The 24,202-nt window shown below is 35.8% G+C and overlaps 1 long non-coding RNA gene across 1 annotated transcript in view; it reads left to right on the forward strand.

Annotated features, from left to right (window-relative positions):
• Positions 1-12,986: 12,986 nt before the first annotated feature.
• Positions 12,987-24,202, forward strand: part of LOC141390881 (uncharacterized) — a 161,325-nt gene continuing 150,109 nt past the window's right edge. Inside the window, exon 1 of the long non-coding RNA XR_012409510.1 lies at positions 12,987-13,326. This is a non-coding gene — a long non-coding RNA (uncharacterized lncRNA). The remainder of the gene's footprint in view (positions 13,327-24,202) is intronic.

Below are 24,202 nucleotides of genomic sequence, written 5' to 3' on the forward strand. Positions count from 1 at the left end.
TTTATATGTTATAGTCGATGGTCACGTCGACTCAAAGACTCGCGACAAATTCAATCAATTTTTATATGTTATAGTCGGTGGTCACGTCGACTCAAAGATACGCTGGACAATTCAACGAATTTTAATATGTTATAGTCAATGGTCACTCAAAGACTCGCCGAAAAATTGTATGAATTTTGATACATTAAGGTAAGCGGCCACGTCGACTCAACACTTGGTGTGCAGATAAAGGATCCTTGTTGACCACATATAACGCGATTGGTCGGTCTGTGGTAAGCTTTGCGGCGCCAGTTTGGTCCCCGGGATTATGTGATACGAATTGGAGAACGATTCAAACCTGCCAGAATGCCGCCCTTAGAACAGCAACAGGGTGCATCCTCAAGTCTTCAGTGGACCATCTACATGAGGAGGCAAAGATTCTTCCAGCAAAGCAACACAATGAGATGCTTTCGTTGCAGTACTTGCTTGGGTGTTACCGTGAGAGCCATTCCAATCACCATCTGCTGGCTAGGCCCGACAAATTCAGGCATATCAGGAAGAATATTCATGCTCTAGAGAGAGAGAGAGGTCCAACAAAATAGGAGAAATTTCAGGCATATCAGGAAGAATATTCATGCTCTAGAGAGGGAGGTCCAACAAAATAGGAGAAAACCCCTCGATCAACAGCCATAGCAAGCAGGTATAAATAATATTCACACGGATGCAGTTGCTAAGGCCAAAAGCAAATATAGTGTGAATAAAGTCCTCGGAGTACATCCATCATCTATCGCAGCTGAGGAGCGTCAGCTGCCACGACAAACTAGAGTAGTTTTGGCTAAACTACGCTCAGGATATTGCAATCGCCTAAATTGTTATTGGTCGGAAATCGACCGCGCCGTGCAAGACATATGCCCAGTATGCGGCATGGGCCCGCACGACACAAAACACCTTTTCAACTGCCCCGCCAAACCTACTCATCTAACTCCAGTGAAGCAGCCACTTTCCTTGAACTAGAGATAGACCCAGAGCCAGATTGAACAGAAGAACGAACATACAAACATATATTATCTATATATATATAAAATTCTTCGAGTCTGCCATGATGTTCGAAATTAAACTCCTCCGAAACGGCTGGACCGAATTCCACAAAATTTTGTATGTTGAGTTTTTAGGTCTGAGAATAGGTTTTTAGCTATTTTTTATACTGGTCAGTTGAGTGACCAGGGTACCTTCCCCACAAATTTTTTTAAGAAAACGTTAAATCATAGATATTTTTGAATGTATTGTTTAAAAATTGCTTGCAATACTATGGTAATAATTGTCTTGATTCTGAATGGTCATCTCGGAAGTGGAATATCGCGGTCAGTCCAATTTTTCAAAATTGTATAATTGTAGATAATATACATAATTTTTAAAAAAAACGCAATGAACACTGGCTTCAATAAGTGGGAATGAGCGATCAACCCCACATTTTGGTATACAGTACAACCCCGATAACGTTAAATGTCGCTTCACCGAAGTTCCAAAAAATCGATTGAGAAATCAGGCAAAACCTTATTTTAAAGATGGTTAAATAACTAGAACGTCTAAAAATTAGCATTGGTCACTGAAACGACGGGCCAACAATGCGGTGTATCTATAACCTATCTAAATGTATGTCAAGTTCTTTAAACTTCCAAATCGGCTGGACCGAATTTGATGAAATTTTGTGTGTAGGTTCATAAGGTGGGAGAATACCGAAATCGCGAAATCTCAGAGATTATTAGACATATTAGTATTCAATACATCAGCAATGGTGGCCTCTGCCATTAATGGGTGTTTTGGAAGCAGAATGCCGTGATTACGTCCAATTTTTGAAAACTTTATTCTTACTGCAAACACGCCATGAAAGTAGACTTCAGTGCTTGGAATAAATCGATCAAGATCACGTTTTTTATATAGCAAAGTCTAGATAAATTCAACTAGCATTTTGAATTCATTTTGCATGAGTCACTGATGTTTTCATGTTTAGGAGCTTAAAATAAAAATGTGAATCTGCACTTTGTTAACAAGAAGTAAAAACGGCGTTAAGTTCGAGCCGAACGTTTTTACCACCATTTTTTATTGAAACCAGATTTTAGCCATTTCTGTTGGATAATGGGGCTGAAACCTCCAAGGGCGACTAAATACCAAATATAGCCATATCGATTGAATAATGCGGCTAAAACCTGGCATATACTGAAAATCGGGAGGTACCGTTCTATGTAGTCTATATAAAAACCTAAACATGTACCGAATAGTCTATGTGGGAATGTCTTCTATACACAACGAAGACTAAATACCAAATTCTAGCCATGACGGTGGGAAATCTCCAAACTGTTCTATGGTAGCTATATCAGAACGTGAACTTATACCGACAAGAATCTGCAGGTATGTTTACGACGCCCGACGGAGACCAACAACAACCATTTCGGAGGGAAAATTAGGTAAAACCTCTTTACTATAGAAAATCATAAGGTACCGTTCGACAATTCTCTGCAGGAGTATTTACGACCCCCAACGGACACCAACAAACCAAATTATAGCCATTTCAGTTTAATAATTTGGCTCAAATCTTGAAAATACCCAACATCGGGTGTTTTATCAAAAATGAAGACTAAATCCTATTTAATGGCGAATACCGAAAATCGGGTGGTACAGTTCCATGGGGATTATATCGAAACGTGGACCGGTATAGCCCATTTCCAATACCAAACATCCTAGGAGAAATGCATTACAAAGTTCAATGTTTGTGTGCTGCATTTTGATTTTAGCTGAAGAACATCGCTACATTAACTCATTTTTATACTGATCAAAAAAATTCGAAGTGTTACAAACGGAAACAAAATGTTAGCTATACCCTTCATCTTATGGCGGATACCCTCCAGAGTATAAAGAATTTTCTATTTTAAATCTGCTAAAAATTTTATTTTATGAAGTTACAAGAAAAATGCACAGTTACGTCAATTCGGTTCGAAAATCGCAACATTTCATTCGTAATTCGATTATTCTATTTGTAATTCAAATTATTCCATTTGTAAACCGACTATTCTATTTGTAATTCAAATTATTCCATTTGTAATTTGAATTATTCCATTTATAAAATTATTCCATTTATAAAAAGGAAAGGAACAAATGGAATAATTCGGATTACAAATAAAATAGTTCAAATTACAAGTAAATTCGAATGAAATAATTCGAATTACAAATATAATAATTCAAATTACAAACAGATAAATTCGAATTACAAATGGAATAATTCGAATTACAATTGAAATATTTCGAATTACAAATGCAATTCTCGAATTACAAACAAAATGTTACGAATTATAAATGGAATTCTCGAATTACAACTAAAATGATTCGAATTGAATCTGAAAAGGTGTAGATATATAAATATGTAGATGGGTTATAAGCCCTGCAAAATGTTCGATGCCAAAGATGCTATTCAATCATGAGTGAAAGTGATCTGGCATGTCATCTTTTTAGCATCTTCATCGATGAATTTTATATGACCGTGGACCCCAAAAGATGCTATTCAATTTTGGATTCAAAGCATGTCTTTTGCACCCATGCTTTGACATGTCATTTTCACCAATGCTTTGGCATGTCATTTCCCCCAATGCTTTGGTATGTCATTTTCACCAACCCTTTTGCAATGGCAATGATTAAGACGAGAGTTTTAACAATGTTGGTTGCGATTTCGAGTCTCCGACAACATCAAACCTATTGTAAATCTTATATATTTTAAAAATGTGTATAAATAACAAGTAAGAACAGACTATAGTCGGACGGGGCCGACCATGTGATACCCTATACCACTATCCCTGTGCACTAGCTTTCCGGGCTAGCTGTTATAAGATGTGCATTAGAAATTTTACCAATTTTCACACAAAAGTTTTGATCAATTTAACCCGCTAAATATTATCCGATCATACCGTTGACTTGCACGCTACTTCTTCATCTCAAACCAAAACTACGTTTAAAATTTCGCGCCGATCGGACTATTATTGCGACCTACAGAGCGGCTACAAAATCGAGCAAAAATTTTGTTTTTGGTCCATTTCATCCCTTTAACATTTCACGATCATCGCCAAAAACTAATCAGTTCTATTCTGGTCCAAACCCGACCTCCATACTAAATTTCGTGACAATCGGTCCATAATTGCGGCCTCTAGCTTGATTACAATTTTTAATGGACGGACAGACGGACGGACGGACGGACGGACACACATCGCTAAATCGCTTTATCTCGTCGAGATATGAAGTTTGGTATACCACATGAGGGGTCTACGACGAATATTTCGCGGCGTTACATGAATTTTTGGGAAAACAAACTTATTATACCCTTTTCCACATTGTGGTATAGGGTATAAAAACACAAAATTCATCTTTATTGAATCGATGGAATTGTTTCAAATGTTGATGAAAAGATCGGATCCTTCACGACTTCCTTTGCATGGGTTCAAATGCTAATGAAAAGATCGGATTTTCACGTCTTCCTTTGAACCAATGCAATAGATGTCATGAAATCACGTCATAGCATAGAACTCCTTCCTTCAAGTTTTGCTGGGAATGTTTACACGGAAAACTAAAAACGGGACAGCAACGCGGACCGGGTCAGCTAGTATACATATAATAAATACATAATAATAAATAAATTTACAACAACCACCTTGAGATTGATCCTGATTAACCAGCCCCCTCTCATCGACTTGGACGAGGCTTCCCTACCGACGAATTTTCTAAAGTAAATGCATCGACCTACGGTATGCGCTCTTCTTCTTAGCCAACCGATTAACGACACTGATGTTGTGTGAACATTCTCAATCAATTTCTTGGTCGAGGTTCCTTACTTAATAGTGTCCTGCCGTGAAAGGATATTTCTATGGTTCCGTCCGAGGGCTGGCGGTTTCTACTGAGATCGAGGCCAGTTTTTGTTCCATGGATCTCTTTTTATACCCTCAGCCTTTAGGCTAGAAAGGCTATATACACTTTGATACGACCAAACATGTGCCTCATCGAAATAACGGTTTTAGACTCCAAGCATGTTTGGCGAAATTCGTTTCAGACAATTTGGAGTCGATTTAGCCATGTCCGTCCGTTTGTCTGGCTGGCTGGTGCGCACGACAACTCTCGAACGGATCAACCGATTCTGAGTATCGTAATATTTTGTCCAAAGTAAGTTCAAGTTCGAAGATGGGCCATATCGGTCCACTCCTTCGGGTACCTCCCCCACAAAAGTTCTAAATTTGTCTGTAAAACGGTGTGAACGATAACTCTCGAAGGGAGCAATCGATTTGGTCCAAACATGGCACATCGTATTATTCTTTCCAGATATAGATCGGGTTTATGGATTATATTGGTTCACTCCTTCCCCCACACAAAATTCGGATAAAGTGAAGTTTAAGAGCTCCTCTCGGATCGTTTTGAAATTGTTTCAGTAAGTTGCCCTCTACGACTGCAAAATTTTTTTCTTGCGCAAGTCCATACTTCCTGAGATATCGGCCTAAAAGCTCCAAAAAACCCTGACGGAACCAACCAAAATGGTAAATCTGCAAGATAAATCTCACAGGGTGTTTCTGATTTGTGCAGACTGTGCACATCGTATTATTTCATCCAGTCGTGTTTCAGGTTGGAATATGGATTGTATCGGTCCACTCCTTTAGGTACCTCCCACACAAAATTCGGATAAAGCAAAGTATAAGAGCTCCTCTCGGTTCGTTTTGATATTTTTTTCAGTAAATTTTCCTTGCGGATCCCTTTACGAAGTGAAGTTTAAGAGCTCCTCTCGGATCGTTTCGAAATTTGCTTCAGTAAGTTGCCCTCTACGACTGCAAAATTGTTTCCTTGCACAAGTCCATACTTCCTGAGATATTGGCCTAAAAGCTCCAAGAAACCCCGATGGCAACAACCAAAAAGAAAATTCGCAAAATAATTCTCGCAGGGGGTTTCCATCCAGTCATGTATCAGGTTGGAATATAAACTATATCGGTCCACTCTTTCGGGAACCTCCAACACAAAGTACGGATAAAAATTGAAGTTTAAGAGCTCCTCGTTTTGATTCTTTTTTCAGTAGGTTGTTCGAGCGGCCTCATTTACAACGGTACATATTGTCTGGAGTAAGTCAATACTTCCTGAGATAATGGCCCAAAAGCTCCAAAACCCTGTTGGCACATACTAAAATGGCTATAGTGCAAGAAACCTCTAAAAAAATTTCAAAAATTTCTTTCAAACTTAGTTTAATGTAATTTAATATTTCGAGTCCTTTATGAATAAGATTTGTGGTTAAAAATGTTTGGTATATGTCAGATTTGGTACAGCCCCACATTACGGTACATATGTACATATTTTAAAGCAAACTCGTGATACAAAATCAATATATTTTATATACGGCATAATTATTGTGTTTGGTTTTGTTGTTGAAAGTATCAGCTTTCTTACTCAATTCCCAATAGGCCAAAAAACATAATAGTGAAAATCTGGTACCATTGTCTCCAATGTCTCTATTGACTCACTACCTCCAATGTCAACACATGGTCCCTCAGCAGCTACTGACATACTAGTTCCAATGTTACTACTGACTTTCGAATGACACGTTCATACAAAATGTCTATAGAAAATTACATGAGTTGTCTACAATTTCTCAGTAGTACTAGATTCACTATTGACATTTCCTACAGGGTAGATTTCAGCACTTTCGGTTAATTATTGTGTCTGAGGCTTAAAAATACTGGAAATCGGGCCGTACCGTTCTATGGGACTATATCTAAATGCGGACCTGTACCGACAATTCTCTGCCGGAATATTTTATGTCCCCCAACACAGACTGAATAATAATGCTAAACTTTTTAACATATTCCCAGCAAAAAAAAAGTCCTCCCAAAATAATGGGTTTTTATAGTACTTTTTGGTAGTCGTAACTACTTACAAAACCCCCTACTAACCCATTATTTTAGCAAGGGCATGTCGCACTGAATAACTAGTTATTTTATGACCAATATAACCACTAGAATAACGCTGTGCAACATTTTAAGGTGATCTTGTGCAAACAATTCGAACTGAGGATTTTTTGAAAGTACAGACCCAAACGATAAGAAACCCCAGTTGGGTTTTGTTGTGTCAGATCCAGGATTTTATGGCCCCATCTAAACATGGTTAAATATTGAGTTTTTAAAGAAATTCGGGGCTATATCTCTAAAACGAATGCGAATCTTCTCCTGACCTCTGAAGCAAACTTGTAGATAAGGACAAGAATAAAATATTTGGAGTAATAATGAACTCGAAAAACTACATTTATTGCCTCAAATTTCAAAATATATGCAAAAATTCCACAATTTTTATACATTTCGCACCGTATCTCCAAAACCGTTAATTTTTTCTGAATATTTTCTTTTGGAAAACTATTCCGTGTTACACACAACTCTTTAGAACATGCCGCTGCTGTAAAATGCCTCTATCCCGTGTTTAGTACATTTTTTAACGACGATTTAATAAAAATGTCAATAATGTAGTGAAATCCGAAATGCGAGAATAAACTGTTGGTGTGAACTGTGTTTGAAATACGTGTTGTAAAAGATATGATGCAAAATACCACTGAAACAACATGAAGTAAGCTTTGTAGAGTTTCAGAATGTTCTAAAGAATTGTTGGGAACATTATTTGGAAGATTTTTGCAAAAGGTTACTTGGTTCAACTGCCAATAATTTAGCTGATAGTGACCAGAATTTCAGCAGTTATGTAAAATTTTCTATATTTTATAGATTTTGATGCCCTAGATGGAGTTTTTCTTATGTGTTTTGTTTTTTTTTTCAAAAGATAAGTTCTACTAGTTTAGGGCTACAATATTGCTAACGACAGCAAGGCCAAATTTCTATTCGTATCTGAGATAAAGGCCTGACAAAAAACTGTAGATTTAGCCCGGTTTAGATGAGGCCATAAAATCCGAACTGCATCTGACAGAACCAAACCCTACTATGGTTTTTGTAGTCTAAATATGTACTTTCAAAAAATGCATACTAGAACTTGTTTTCATTTTCAGTGTTGCATTGTGTAACTAGTTATTTTATGGCCACTAGAAGTTGAAAAATTATATTTTCTATTCTTAGAACAGTTGATGTGGAATTTGTTTTCAATTTCTACACCCTTCATATTTTTTATTTAATTTTTTTTATTCCCCATCTGCTGGATTTGAACACACGAACTTCTGCTTTGTAGCATAACACACTACACACTCTTACTTTGTAATGGGTTACATAATGACTAACGGATCCGAATTTTTGCTGGGTTGAAAAGCGTTCGGTACCGTTTTATTGGGTCCATACGTAAACTTTAACCGATAAACATACGCAGCACATTTCCATTTCCAAACATCCTAGGAGCATTCTGTATCAAATTATATAAATACCAAATTACAGCTATTTCGCTTGGATAATGCCCAAAATCGATATGAATAAGCCTTGAGGTTACTTCAATCCAATTCGTGGTATAATAAATTCGGCCCGATCACACTTATGACCGTTATACATGCAGCTTAGTACAATTTTGTCTATTAAAGTCATTAGTTGGAAGAATAATCGAAACTTTGTCATTTGTTCTAATAATCAGCTAATTAATTAACAAGTCTACATTGGTTTAATAAATCATCTTAAACCCCCTTAAAATAGATTTACTCAACGCTACAAAAAATATTTAACATTCCTTTTAAGTACCTGAAAAGTAATTGTCATAATTCATACGTAACTAAAAGCCGATCAGAACGTCGTATTTACTATCCTTCATAAAACCAAAGTCAAAATCATCCTCTTAAAATCACAAAACAGCATTGTTTTCATCCAAATAACTGTATTTTGATGTCCGCCAATGTTGTTTTTAGAGGCGTACGTACCAAGGAAATGCTCACATGTTCCTTTTTTAGTTCCTTGTTTTGTAGCGAATCTAAAAAAACTTTAACAATAGCAAATATTTCCTCATACTGTATTTTGTCATAACAAAATGCAGTTACAACAAAAAACTGCTTCGTAAATTCCCGCCACAAATACTTATTTCGTATTAAATTAAAAATTCATTAACAATAAATGTAAACATAACCCGAAGAAAACACAAGGGCTAAAAAACAGCAGTGCGACGAACTGCCCCCTAAAGGTAACCACAAAAGCCATCAAACAGAATGTTACGCATTTTTATCCGAAAGATTTTTATCCCGCTGTCAAGGTGGGTGAGTGAGAACGTGAGTCGAGTTGGCGATGATACTGGGGCATGATAGAAAAACCAATGGGAATATAATGAAAAACTTTGTTGTTATTCTTTGTTTTGTTCCATTTTCAGGCATTTGATGGCGTTGTGGTTCTTGTCGCTGTTATTGTTGTTCTTCATTCTTGTCGCTGGCTGTTGCTCTTGGTTTCTCGGTTTGGGCTCCCTTGCAACTCATAAAATATAACAATATTCACATGAAAAGTAATTGACAATTTATTAACTGAAAGTAAAACGAAAACAAAATCCCCTTAAGCTACGAAGCCTTCCAGATAAACGGTAACCCAAAAGGAAACAAAAACACCGTTTAAGGATATGCGGCACAAAGCAACCACATCACACCACACCACAATGCACGCCAACACAAAAAATGAGCAACAGCAAAAAGAATTCATAGAAGAAAGCGGAGTAAACAAATACGAATTATTTATACAAAAAAGTCTTTTGTGAGAAATTTACTTTTATAAATAATAAATTAGCTGAATTATGACAAAGCTATGCGGGACGGCAACGGAGACGGTTGGCCTGTTTGCCCTTACCAATTCTCTCCCTTCCTGACGGTTTGATAGACGGCCGTGTTTATGCCTATGACTGATACTTACGCACAGAGCCATATGTACAAATCTACCTCTCTACGTGTGTTCGCGTAGGGGAGGACAGAGAGACACAAAGAGTTTATTATTAGGTTTGTGGCTATCGTTGTTTTAAGGACAATTTCAGTTTACACTAAGGATTCATATTTTTCGTTCAGGTGGTGTATTAGTCAGGTTGGGATATAAAGTTTAGCTACTGCTGCTTGTTACTGCTTGACGGGAGGCCAATTTTTAATGGCAGCAAATGGCAGTGTGTATGCATAATTTGTGGGAATATCTAAGGCACTGCCTTAAATCTCTGCCAGCCTGCAAGGAAGTCAGAAAAAAACATCAAGAAATGTATGTCTATTTGTCTGCATGAAGGCATGTGCCTGCCAGTTAGTCGTTCTTGTTTCCTCAATGCTATACATATTCGATTTGTTTACCTCGGTTGATCTCAGTGGGGAGTTCAAAGTTAAATTAACCTGAAATAACTTAGAAAATATTTAGCAGATAAACAAAGTGATGCAGGAAGTATTATGTGCCACCTTCTTAGGAATGTCAAAAATTTTGACAAGTTAAGAAGCAACAGAAGTTTTATGTGGTAAAATAAAATGATTTCCCTTAACAAATTTAATTATTTTAATTTTTAAGAGAACATTGGTGGTATTTTGGCGTTGTTCAATGTGGAGGGAGTCTTTTGAAAAATAGATTAAACATTTTTGTGTAGGTGTGATTTAATTTCTTTATTTGCTACCGTTGTGCTGCAGTGGTAATCATGCACACATAAGGTCTGTGGTTCGATTCATGCAAATAATATACACTTTTCGGTGGTGGCAAATCAGAAAATATATCAAGAATTTTGTATTTAGGGTATCAAAAACTAGTTTATGACTAGACAGCGGAATTTTATGCAACCCCTATTTTTGGTCCGATTCATGTCAAATTTTGGGACTGGGCATATTTTTGGCTTCTGATTAAATTGCAATCGAAACATATGACATATGCACAATTATGCAAAATGCATAAATTTTTGCATATGCAAAATTTATGCATTTTACATATTTTCTTATGCAACAAATATTTCAATAATAGGTACAAAAATTTTTGAATGTACAATTTTTCTGTTTAAAATTCTTTTCAGACAAGTCATTAAAATAGAGAAATGTATAACCACAACCTCAACCTTCAAAATACCGAAAATCGAGAGGTATCGTTCTTTGGGGGCTATATGAAGGCCTGAACCTAAACCGACAAATTTTAGGTGGAAAGTTGTCTACCCCCAAGGAAGACTTAATACCAAATTTCAGCCTTTTTGGCGGGATATTGAGGCCACAACCTTCAAAATACCGGAAATCGGGAGGTACCGTACTATGGGGGCTATATGAAGACATGGACCTATACCGACAAATTTCAGGTGGAAAGTTTTATACCCTCAAGGAAGGCTTAATACCAAATTTCACCCATTTCGGAGAGATATTGAGGCCACAACCTTCTAAATACAAGAAATCCGGAGGTACCTTCTATGGGGGCTATATGAAGACATGGACCTGTACCGACAAATTTCATATGGAATACCCTAAATGAAGATGAAATACCAGATTTCAAAATGTAGGTCACATATCAATGAGCAACAGAGAAACAGACTACACTTTTTATTGGATCATGAGAAATCCTATTAAAGCTCTACACACTGTTTTATATTGAGGCACATGATAGTGAATTTTATTTACTATCTGTAATGGACTTAAAATTAAAAATATTTGATTTGAAAAGTATTGGGTTTGTTTACATTAAAAACTAAAACGACTATTTTATAATCACAAAATTTTGCATACAAATACCCTTATTTTTAAGGATGGAAAAGGAATTATTGATTCTGTTTTTGTAAAAGTAGATATCTGGGTGACGTAGGGGATGCAAGATATAAAGCAACGGCCTTGAACGGCTTTAACATGGCAAAACCCAGGACTCATCTTGGTCCCTCTTTCATCTCAAGGGCAAATTGACCTCCCCGTGGTGTCACCTGATATAACGTGTGCCGCGCGTACACCGATAAGAACGTTAAAAACTTGCGTTGGGCGTTGGGATAGTTACCCATCCCTTCAGAAAGCAGCATGCTATGAAAAACAACGGAAAAGAAAAACAAACTCCTCTTAAATTGACGACACAGCAAATGTTTAAGGACATTAATCTGCGAATGTGCACCTGGAATGTTCGCACTCCTTATAGAGAAGGTGCAGTTTATGCATTGGCACATGTTCTTGAAAGATACAACACGGTGCGCCTTAACCAACTTTAAATGAAAGGAACTTACACCTGGGAACTGTTTTTCGGATTTTGAAGTTACATTGTTCATGATGAGAAAAACCAAAAAAAAAAAAATCGGCGGAGGGCTTTTTAAATAAAACGCGGTCAAAGTTCACATTAGTAGGGTTTTTAAGTTTTCACAATTTTCCTTGGAAACCGCAAGTCCTATCGAAACGGGGCTTAAGAAAACGTTGTGGCAGTGAAAATTATCTATAAGATTGGCTTCCACGATATTTTTGTAGGTTTTACCGTTTCTGAGATATAGAAGTTGAAATTTGTACAATTCACTGAATATATAAAAATGTGACCTGAACTTCTATACCTTAAAAATGGTAGTTTCTAAAAACAATTCATAAAGGCCAATCCTCTAGAGAATTTTCACAGCTACAACATTTTCTTTAGCCATTTCGATAGGACTTGCGGTTTCCAAGCAAAATTGCGAAAACCTAAAATAAACTTAAAAATGTGAAATTTGGCCTCGCTTTATTTAAAAATCCCTTCAGCGATTTTTCCGGTTTTTTTATTTTTTTATTTATGAACATTGCTGTTTCAGAATCCAACTTCCAAGGTGTAAGCGGTTTTCATTTAAAGTTAGTTAGGGCGCACAGTGCATGACATTGTTTTATAAGGAGGCGTCAGTGCATTTGAACTTCTACATCTCAAAAACCGTAAAACCTACGAAAATACCATACAGTCCAATCTTGTAGGGAATTTTCACAGCTACAAAATTGTCTTTAACTCTATTTCCATAGGACTTGCGATTTCCAAGAAAAGTCGTGAAAACCTGAAAAAAGCCCTAAAAATGTGAAATTTGACCATGATTTATTTAAAAAGCCCTCCGGCGATATACTTAGTTTTTCGATTTTTCTTATCTAGGAACAGTGTACATTCAGAATCCGCAAAAAACTTAACAGGTGTAAGCACCTTTCATTTAAATTTAGTTCAGGCGCACCGTGACAAGGTCGCTTCACCCCAGTGGATGAAAGACTTGCTGCAATTCGGTTAAAAGCAGAATTCTTCAACATCAGCTTTATTTGCGTCACGAAATTCATAAGGGAACCTGACCACAAAAAAAAAAACAAGAAATCAAATTAATCACGTTGTGATTTATGGAAGAACTTCATCGATCGTGTGGGATGTGCGATCTTTCCGAGGAGCAACCATAGACGCGGACACCCACCTTGTAGCAGCAAAGGTACGTACAAGATTAAATGTAGCAAATAAAGTATGAACTAGAGCTGGCAAAAAATCGATGGCGTTATCGATAGTATCGATTATTGTTTAAAAATTCAATATAGATAATTAGTTTTGTTTATCGATATTGTCGAATTAAAACCCCTAACTTAAAATCTATTGAAATCAATAGAAATTTCGCGGTTTTTCTTTTATTCTTTTTCTTTTATTTTTGTGTTTTTTTATTAAATAACATGTAAAAAAGTATCAGCCTGTGTGGATTGAAATACGTTTTTTTTCGCAGAAAAACGTATGTATTTAGGGGGGTTTTCAAAATGTTGGGCGTATGAACCGAAAAAAGTAGGGATAGGATTAAAGCTCAAAAATTTGCGGGGATAACGATAGATATGGCTTTTTATCACACTAGCTTACGAAAAACATAATATCGCTGTAAACAGGGTCACTAGAAAAATCTTCGGTAAAAATGTCCAAAGGATCCTCGAACAGACCCTTAACCATACAAAAATGTTGAACATTTGTATAAGTGGTACCACAAGTATTGGACAGATAGGGCACAAATTTGAACATAAACTAAGTTTCGACAATATTTAGAGGTCCAAAGTTTGAAACAAACAGGTTGCTACGTCTATGAGAAATCGCGCGTACCATTTTAGCGAATATTTTCGAACTTTTGTGGGGGAGGTACCGGAAGGAGTGGACCTATAAGCACCACCTTCGAATTTCATCTAATATTCGAGGAAATATTCGGTTCCAGCTCTCCAGCCACTACATATGGTGCCATAGGGGTTTTACTATCGTAATTGAGGCAGCAAATACAAGTTGCTTCAACAAAAATCAAAGTGATTCAAGAGAAGGCCTTAAAGTGAATTTATCCAAAATTTTGTGTGGGAGGTACCCGAAGGTGTGGACAAATATTGTCCATATTCGAACCTGATCTATATCTGGTAGATATATTAGGATGTGTAAAGTATGGACCAAATCGGTGACTCCCATCAAGAGTTATCGTGCGCACAATTTTTTCCGAACATTTTTGAGTTTTTGTGGTGGAGGTACCTGAAGGAGTGGACCGATATGGCTTATCTTCGAACTTAAAGTAAGTTTGCACAAAATATTATGAAGGTCACATTTTGGACCGAATCGGCAGATCCGTTCGAGTGTTATCTTGCGCTCCAACCACTACTCACGGTGTCATAGGGTTTTTTGTACCTTTCAGGCTATTTTCTCAGGAAGTATGGTTTTGCCCCTGATGAAACTTATACCGGCGTATGGGGGGGCAGTGAATACAAGTTGCTACAACAAAAATCAAAGCTATTCGAGAACAGGTCCTAATCTGAACTTTTCCGAAATTTTGTGTGGGAGGTACCCGAAGGAGTGGACCGATTGAGTCCATATTGGAACCTCATCTAAGTCTGGTAGAAATTTCACAAATCGGTTACTTCCGTTAAGAGTTATCGGGGGAGGTACCGGAAGGAGTGTACCGATATAAACCATCTTCGAACTTAAACTAAGTTTGGACAAAATATTACGAAAGCCAAATTTTGGACCGAATCGGTTGATCCGTTGGAGAGTTATCGTGCGCTCCAGCCAGCCAGACAGACAGGCGGACATGGCTAAATCAACTCCAAATTATCTGAAACACATTTCGTCCAAACATACTTGTGGTCTAAAACTATTATTTCGATGAGGCACATTTTTCCCGTATGAAAGTGTATATGAGTGAATATCAAAAAAATTTAGTTTCCATGAAGCAAAGGTTTGCACTATTATAATACGCGAACTATTGGAATTTACCAGTAACTATGACCATGGCTAGATCAAATCAAGTGTTTTTGAACAAAGCACAAAAATTTGGCAAAATAATTTAATTTGCGTGGAAGTTATGACCGCGTAAATGAATAAAAATAGGAAAAAACGTTGAAACTAACGAGGTTTTTTACGTTACTATTTGATTGCTGATTAAACCGTTCAAATGACGGACATATGTCCAAAGTAATAGTAAGTTTATATATAACCGGATTTAACAAACCCACTGGGTTTCAAGTGTCAATTCTTTTGCGAATACGCCAAATAAATCCTCATTAAGAAGGTTAACCCTACAAAAGCCTATAATATAAACATGGCCTAAAAGTAGAAGAATACAAAATGAAGATAACACTTCTAATGTGTCACTTTTCGAAAATTCCACTGCTTCCACCTTTTATGGATGCTGACATTTTGAAGCCGGATTTTAGGTGTTTTTCGTATTTTTAATTTAACTGGAACGCGCATTCGAGTATTTCGAAAAACAATTAATATGATTAGAGTACTTGCAGTTACGCATAATTTGATATGTATATTGGCTATGTAGCCCACACAGCAGCAGTGTAATCTACTGCCAAAGGCCAAAATTTAGTGCGATATTTTTTCTAAAAAAAATATTTTTTGGGTACAGTATTTACAATATCCTTTTGAGTGTGCTGGTACCCCGCGATATTTTAGTTTTTCGGCGGTCCGGATCATATTTATCATAGATCGTGAAAATCCATCCTCTAGAACGGCAAAAACAGCAACTGCAAAAACCGAAAAATCTGCGCAAAATGTTTTTGAAAATACCGCGGATTTAGTCGCATTTTCTGTGGATCGTTTTCTTGTCAATAAAAAAACTGACACATCAATCCCGTTTTGCGAAAACAGCGGTTTAAAAAATATAGTGGCATGGGAGCTGTATCCGATTTATCCCAAAAATAGTGTGTGATGCTACATCGACGGTTCTTGATGGATTTGATCGAAATAGGATTAGATCGATGTATTTTTCCACGGTTGGTAGTGAAATCGGATGCGCATAAAAAGTGTATGCACTTTGTGCAAATTATAAGAGTTATACAGATTGTTGCACACTAAACTGCAGACGACCCTACATCTTAGCGGCCAAGGTAAATCCTGGCAAATGTGTACAAATTAAAAGAGAAGAATTCGCCGTATTGATAAACCGCATGCGCATCAAGCGATTTTGAGGATTTCGCGATTTACACGCATTTCAAATGATAAAGTTTTATTTGAAGATTATACCGCATTCAAAGGAACCCAACATTTATTTGAACATTACCCATATCTTCCGCTAGATGTTAGCGTGTACTCGAGAAGTGATTATAATAAAAAACGTGATTTTTTGCGTGAAATTTAACTGAAATAGAAGAATATCTCCGACCTAATTACTTACATTTTTCTTACATTTTCTTCAACTAACTCACAAAAAAATTTGAAAAATATTTTCTCTTACAAAAATTTTATAACTTCCCTCAATATATCTTATTTGTTTTTGCTAAAATGTGCAAACCGCTAAACAGATATCTATATTTTGGTTCCATTTGAATCGTCGCGATGTTTAGATTACGTACATATTTTTAAAATATTTTTCCGATGCATAAACAGCTTAAATTTTTTAAAACAAGTTGCAAGCAAGCATTTTTTTTAATTCTTTCTTAATTTCCGCTAAAATTTACAACATTGTCACTAATGTTATGGGACCTCAGTAATCATATAGTACGTAGGAAGCCCTTAATTAACAATGTTTCGCAATATAATGAGTAGCGTTGTTTTAAGATTTATTTCTTATTGTCAGAATTAAAACCGCCATCGTATAAAAACGATTGTTTTTTCTCCTTTATCTTTCTGTGAAGTACTTGTGCAAAATGTCAACAAAAGCATAGACATTTCCGCCATTTTTATTTCCAAATTAATGGTGATGACAAATTAACGATAATATCGATAGCTATCGTTTTTATAATTGTTCCACAAACATCCCATACGGGACAAGGGAGACTTCTCTCATAGCAATGAGTTCACCTCGATTCATATTAGCTCATTGATATGGGACCTACAGTTTATCGTCGAGTCCGAACGGCGCACAATGGTTCAAGAAGCGATTTTCCTGGCCAAAAATCAAAATTTTGTTTTGTCAAAGATATTTAATTTCTATATGGGATTCGATAGTAAACATATTGAAACTAAGGATACCAAAAAATTAGGCCCAAATATAGGAAGGTGTGGGCGTGGCGTGCCACTAAAGACGAGCATTTTCCCCATTTTTGGGAAATACGTAATTTTTGCAAATTTCTGGAGAAAGACGAAGCTATTTCTCTGAAACTATAACAGTTATTGTGTTCACTGTTTTTTGTAAGGTAGGTAAGATTGTGGCCTTTAAAAATCGTTTCAGTAAATTACCGTAGCGTTTACACAACATGATCTATTTTATTTTTCCTCGGGTACTAAATTTTATGAAATTCCAAATTTAGTGGACTAGAACTTTTGTGGAACAACATGGAACAAAGTTCTGTTTTCACAGAAAGATGCCCGAAAGTCTCCTCTTCCAGCCCATATATACTTTTGTACCCGTCCCGTTCCGTCCGTTTAACACGTTTTTTTCAATTTATTGAAATTACATGGGTAAAAATGTGTGTTTTTCTATACTATTTCCATATGAATTACAGTTTTTTGACACAAATTACAACTTTTTTGAGTATATGGGTTTTTATACGAGTTATATAAGTTTTATTAAAACCCAAGGAGATTTTTTTTTAATTTTTGAAAAAATTTGATTTTTTTGTAATTTTTTTTTACAAATTTTTGAAAAAATTTTTTTTTTCGAAATTTTTCAAATTTTTTTTTAGTTTTTTTGGTAATTATTTTGTTTATTTGTTGGTGTTAGACCATCTTTAATACATAGGAAGATATAAAAACCACAAAAACACTCATATTTTGATGAGAAATAGTTAAAAAAACTCAAAAGTTCAACTTTGACCTTGAATTTCTCTGCAACTACCGGACCGAACTTTACCGCATACAATTCGTCTGAAAGCTGGTTGTGTTATCTGTCTAACAAAAAAAGAATTATGAATATATCTGTATCCTTTCAAAAGTTACAGAATTTTGACCAGGAAAAAACGATTCTGAACCACTGTGCGGCGTGTCTTCGACACCACTTGTAGAGAAGTTTTACATGGCTTAAATACTCAGTGCTCAGAATATGAAAAGGACATTTTTCCCAATTGATGGAGATGACGAAGAAGCAGCAGTTCTGAGCATTCTGTGTCCTGCCCTGTTTAATCCACAATTGACCATATATTTACTGCGCGACAAACCCTAGAAAAGACCCAAGAGATGCAGATCGACACTTACCATTTTTTGTCAGATATAGAGCGGCTTTCAACAGCACCATACGTTCAAACGAATACCAAGCAATTTGGTATTTTCGCAAAACTCATTCGGCTTTGTAAAATGGCTCTTACTGATGCTTAGTCCTCAGTTAAAATAGGAAAGAACCTTTCCGAACAGTTCAGTACTTAAAGAGGTTTCAGACAAGAAGACATTCTTTTGTGTGATCTATTCGATATCCTACTGAAAAAGGTTAGAGATGCAACAACATCCGAATGTTCGATGCTGGGTTGTTCCAAACTTTGCAGATTGTAATACTTCTGCAAATCTTAAAGTTTGGAGATGGTACCTATCGGTCCACTCCTTCCGGTACCTTCCGACTAAAGTTCAAAAATATTCGCTAATATGGCACGCGCGATGTCTCATAAACCGAACAGCCGATTTGGTCCAAACTTTGGATTTCGTAATATTTTGCCCAAACTTAATATTCTATGGCCACTGAGTGTGAAAAATAAGCTAAAAAATCGGTTCTGCTTCTACAACATTTGAGGTGAATTTGTGTTCAAATTTATGTTGTTGAATTAGAACACATGAGTTTCTGATTTCTAACCAAATGCACTACACTCTGTGCCACGCGTCCGTACATTTAGGGTTGTTTAAACTTTTACAACCTCGTATCCCTGTATCATATTTTGATGAACTATTACCTACGATTGGATAAAAACTTAATTATAAGGTTATTCGAAAAAAAAACTCACGCACAAAAAGCTTTTAAAGTTTTTATATATGAGCTTTTTTGAATTTTTTTTGGAGTGGCTTTAACTCAAAACAATCTTTATAGCCACACGGCATCACCAAAATGATATTAGATTTTGTTTCTCGCCAATTTCATAGCCATATCATTACATATGTATCATTTTATATCATATATGACTTTATCCCATATACCATATCAATTGAAAGTGGTTTGTGCTTGACATTTTTCAATATTTAAATGGTATAAAAGTTATCTTAGTTATTAATAGACAAAAGGTCATTCATTCGTGCAACAGGAAATAATTTTTTGGGAATTTTTTTTCATTTCAAAATGGTTTGTGCGTGAAATTTTTTTCAATAATAATAATTAAATGGATCGAACGTTATTTGTTGCATTAATAGGCAGAAGCTCATTCATTCTCGAAGGAAATCATTTTTAAGAAAAACGTCAAAAAGTCATAACCCTAGTGCACCACCAACTCATCATCGGTGAGTGTCACCGTACTCATTACTTAGTTATGAGATAAGTAAGTAGTTTTGCCTCGTAACAATTTTAGAAAAATAACCCATTATTTCTTATCTTACTGGTAATACAGTATTCGTCTCATACGGTTTCCAAATTTTTACTGGGGATATATAAAAAAGGAACTCGTAACTATTGATAAAGAAATTGTCGGAAGCATGATAAATAACGTTTTTTACAATGATTCAAATTACAATGATGAACTCATGGTCGTTTTGTCCTAATTTTGTTGTCTCCGGAGCGCTTTTTAAATAAATCGCGATTCAAGTTGCCATTATTAAGGGTTTTTTAGCATATCACGAAAATATTGTAGCTATGAAAATTCTCTACAAGATTGACTCTTATGATATCCTCGTAGTTTTTGCCGTTATTGAGATATATAAGTTCAAATTAGGACAATGGATTGACTGTATCGCCTCCTTATAAAACAATGTCATGGCTGCAATTTCCCAACTTAAGCTTATCTGTCTCTAAAATGGTACAACTTAGAAATTACGAAAGCCAATCTTGTAGAAAACTTTCACAGCTACAACATATTCTTTAGTCCCATAAAAAATCTGAAAGTTTGATCTGAACCTCTTTATCTCAAAAATGGTAAAACCTAAGAAAATATCAATTAGCCAATCTTGTACAGAATTTTCACAGCTACAACATTTTCTTTAGTCCCATTTCGATAGGACTTGCGGTTTCCGTACAAAATCGTGAAAGCCTAAAAATGTGAACTTTGATCGCGATTTATTAAAAAATATATCCATCGATTTTTTCTTGTTTTTGGATATTTCTCATCTATAAACATTGCTGTTTCAGAATCCGCAAAAACTTCCCTGGTGTAAACGGTTTTCGTTTAAAAGTTAGTGAAGGTGCACTGTGCATAACATTGTAATATAAAGAGGCGATACAGTAAATTCTTTGTCCTAATTTGAACTTCTATATCTCAATAACGGTAAAAACTACGAAGATTGTCAATCTTATAGAGAATTTTCATAGCTACAACATTTTCTTTAGTCCCATTTTGATAAGCCAAATTGCAAAAACCTAAAACACCCTTCAAAATGTCAACTTGAATCGCGATTTATTTAAAAAGCGCTCTGGCGATTTTTTTATTTTTTGATTTTTATCATCTATGAACATTGTAGTTTCAGAATCCGCAAAAACTTCCCAGGTGTAAGCACCTTCCATTTAAATTTGATTCAAGAGCACCGTGTTTTATGTAAATTACTTACTATGGTTCAATTCTTGTTAATAGGAATATATAAGAAATATGTATTTTCCCTTCGAAATTCTCTTGAATAGGTATTTTTATCTAATGTTGATATTCTTAATGTCTTGAATGATAATTGGTGCTTCTATGTGGGGCGATATGCATATTTATTATTACATATTTTGCTTTGGGCTCGATATCAAGAGAAATAAGCGAATTATGCTATTTTCAAAAATTCATTACTTTCTCCCAAATGACGACGTGTTATCGCTGAATAAAGAAACAGAAATATATCCAATCCTCTGGAATGTGAAAACAAATAATGTGAAATGTGTTAATTTGATGTTGCTTCTACGAATTAACCCATCATTTATGCATTCTGCTGGTTGGATGAATATCTGAGTAGAGTCGAGTCGAGTCCTTCTTAATGGCAATCACTGCCATAAACGCCACAGTTGCAATTGCAGTCTTTCTTCCCATTGTTTCATCTTTTTTTGTTCCACTACGTTGATTATTTTACTCTTTCTTTTCTGGTTCCGCAAAGCTTTTATAACCTTTTGTTGATTTGCATTTATTTTCCACACTTTTGGTTACTGGAAAAAAGACGTTATGAAGACAGTACCGAGTAACAGTCTCGGAATGGGAACACTCTTGCTCTGTCTGCATATACGCAACAAGAAAATGGTAAAGCTCTTTTGCGGAAACTGAAACCCATTTTCTCGTGCACCCAGTAAAATCGTGCAAGCGGTTATGCATTCATTCATTGTGCTACCACAAGCTGTTAAATGTAATGAATACATCATAACCGAAATGGAGACGAAAATGGAGGGGAATGAAACAAGAAAAAAAATGAAATCACATAATTACTATCATTACCACATACGAATAAACTTATGCATGTGTGCATGTATGTTTGTGGATATGTTTGGGTAGATGTCCCATGGACTGCTGCATTCACTTCCCTACATTCGTTCACATTAACACACTCACTAAGACAATAATTTATAGTCAGACACATTTATTACATTATTTTCTTTTGTTTGAAACAAAAGGACACATTGTTTGATTCACACAAATACACACACGTCTATAAAACGTAAGCAATAACGAAGACTAGGAGTTAATTTCAGACGCCACATTCTTTAACAGGCACAGTGGTACGTTAAGGTTATAATTGAAAATTCATTAAATCAAAATTCTAATGTATTGTTAAGAATGTAACTGACATGTTTAAGTAAGTTTAGATAAATGTCCGTTAATTTGAAAAATTTAATTTTAGCGCAAATTTTTATTAAGCCGTTACTTTGGTTTTGATGTAACCTTTCATGATAGTTCAATTACGCCATTGCTGTTCTTTCGATTCTCGTGTGTTAATTGCCATCTCTCCCATATATGTGTGAGTTATTGTTCGCTTAGGCGAGTTGTGCGTTTGTGTGTTTGTTGCACAGTTGGTTTCGAGAGGTTACCAGATCTTCTAGAAGAGTCGGTAGCGAGAAGCGATGGGCAATAAATACCGGGAGATTGAGGGACAGTTAGTCAGTTACGAATTGTATCGCGACATGTAATCATCGATTAAGAATGATGTAAAGGAAAGCTGTGTGCTTAGTAATTAAAGTCGGTTGTGAATAAACGCAATAAAGTAAATAAAGCACTGTAAAATTGTAATCTAAAACGAACCCTGTTTTATTTGGTACAAATCGTAACGGGAAATAAAACAACTTCAACACGGGATTAAGTTAAACATAATTCCGTAACAGTATTTAATCAATTCCAGCTTTTAAAAATGGTGCACCCGCAATCTAAAGTTTTTAAAATTTCTCATGGAAAGAGAACAAACAAGAAAATGGAAATTGTAAGCGTGGGAATCTATAAGCAGAAAATATCGAAAATCGTGCGGTAGGTTCTATTATCAGTTAAAGATGATGATAGAGTGTTGGGAGTTGTTGCTCGATGAGGAGAAGATGAAGAAGATTGTAAAGTGGAGGTGATGATAAGGTTATGCTTATTTCTCGTTGGAGTAGAGGTGACGAGGAGTAGACTACCAGATAGTAGCAGTATTGTTGATCAATTGCTTTGCTGGATGTCGAGGTATTTTTGGCTCGACTCCGAATCCAGGCGAGTTTTTTTCACGACTCCGGGTCGACTCCGTGAGTGAATTCCTATAACACTCAAAATTTATAAAATGTGCACAAATTTTTAACTTTTTCCTATATTTTGGCCTATATAGGCTAATGTGTTAGTTTTTCCTTACATATTCATTAGAAAGGGCATTCGTTCGAATACATTCGAACATATCAATACCATTTCTGCCGAATCTTACATTAGAAAGTTTTTGTCGGTTTTCCTTTTTTGCAAGAGTTTATTCAGGACGAAATTCTTCCGCGTGAGAAAATCTTTAAGCCTTCAAAATAGGTGAAAATGATGGGGCAATACAAATCGTAAGGTCTACATGCAATAAAAACTATAAGCAATTCACAACCAAGTTTCAACATTTTAGTGTGCTTAGCCTTAAAAGGAGACCCCCAGAGCTCAATAAAAGACATTTTTTATGACTTATTTTTTCGATAAAACTACGTAACTTTTTGGCAGATTTTTTCTTCATCTGAAAGAGAAAAATATTACGAAATTTTGAGGTCGTCTACGAAACCTTGTTTTTTAAGCATTTTGCGGTGCCAACTCTATCTCGAAAACTAACTACTACTTTTTTCTGAAATTTATAATTATGGGTCACCCCTTAAACTAAAATTCAGCGTTCACATTTTGAACTTTGGTGTGGAGTGGATAATTTTATTGAAATATTTGAGATATATTGTGTACACAACTCAGCACGTAGGCAGATGGATGTTTGGAACTGAAAAATTAGCAAACGATGAGGTTTCGTGCATGAAAATATTCTACAAAAATGTTGCTAGGAGAATTTTATGTAGGGTCGTTCCACCAGACCAAGAAATCGATATTGTCATGTTTTCATTGTCCTTTATCACTTTTATCCGATCCTTTCTCATGAAAACTCTATGATTATATATTTCATTGAATTTCGTATATACAATTGATTGTGTAGAGGTCGTTCTTCGACGAGAGACCACAGGCCAGATTGCTTTGGATGTACTGCAGCCAGGTTCAAAGAGCAATCTTTGATGTGCTTTCTAGCTATAGATCTCATGAAGTTTTTCGATGTAGTAGCACATTGGTGGCCGGACAGTTTCATAAACTGCAAGGTCGATAGACTTAGAGCCACCTCGAGCTAGTTCATCTGCTACTTCG

The sequence above is a fragment of the Musca autumnalis genome, unplaced genomic scaffold, assembly GCF_047663935.1.
Source record: "Musca autumnalis isolate F117 unplaced genomic scaffold, ASM4766393v1 scaffold_1, whole genome shotgun sequence".
In the NCBI taxonomy this organism is placed as follows: domain Eukaryota; kingdom Metazoa; phylum Arthropoda; class Insecta; order Diptera; family Muscidae; genus Musca; species Musca autumnalis.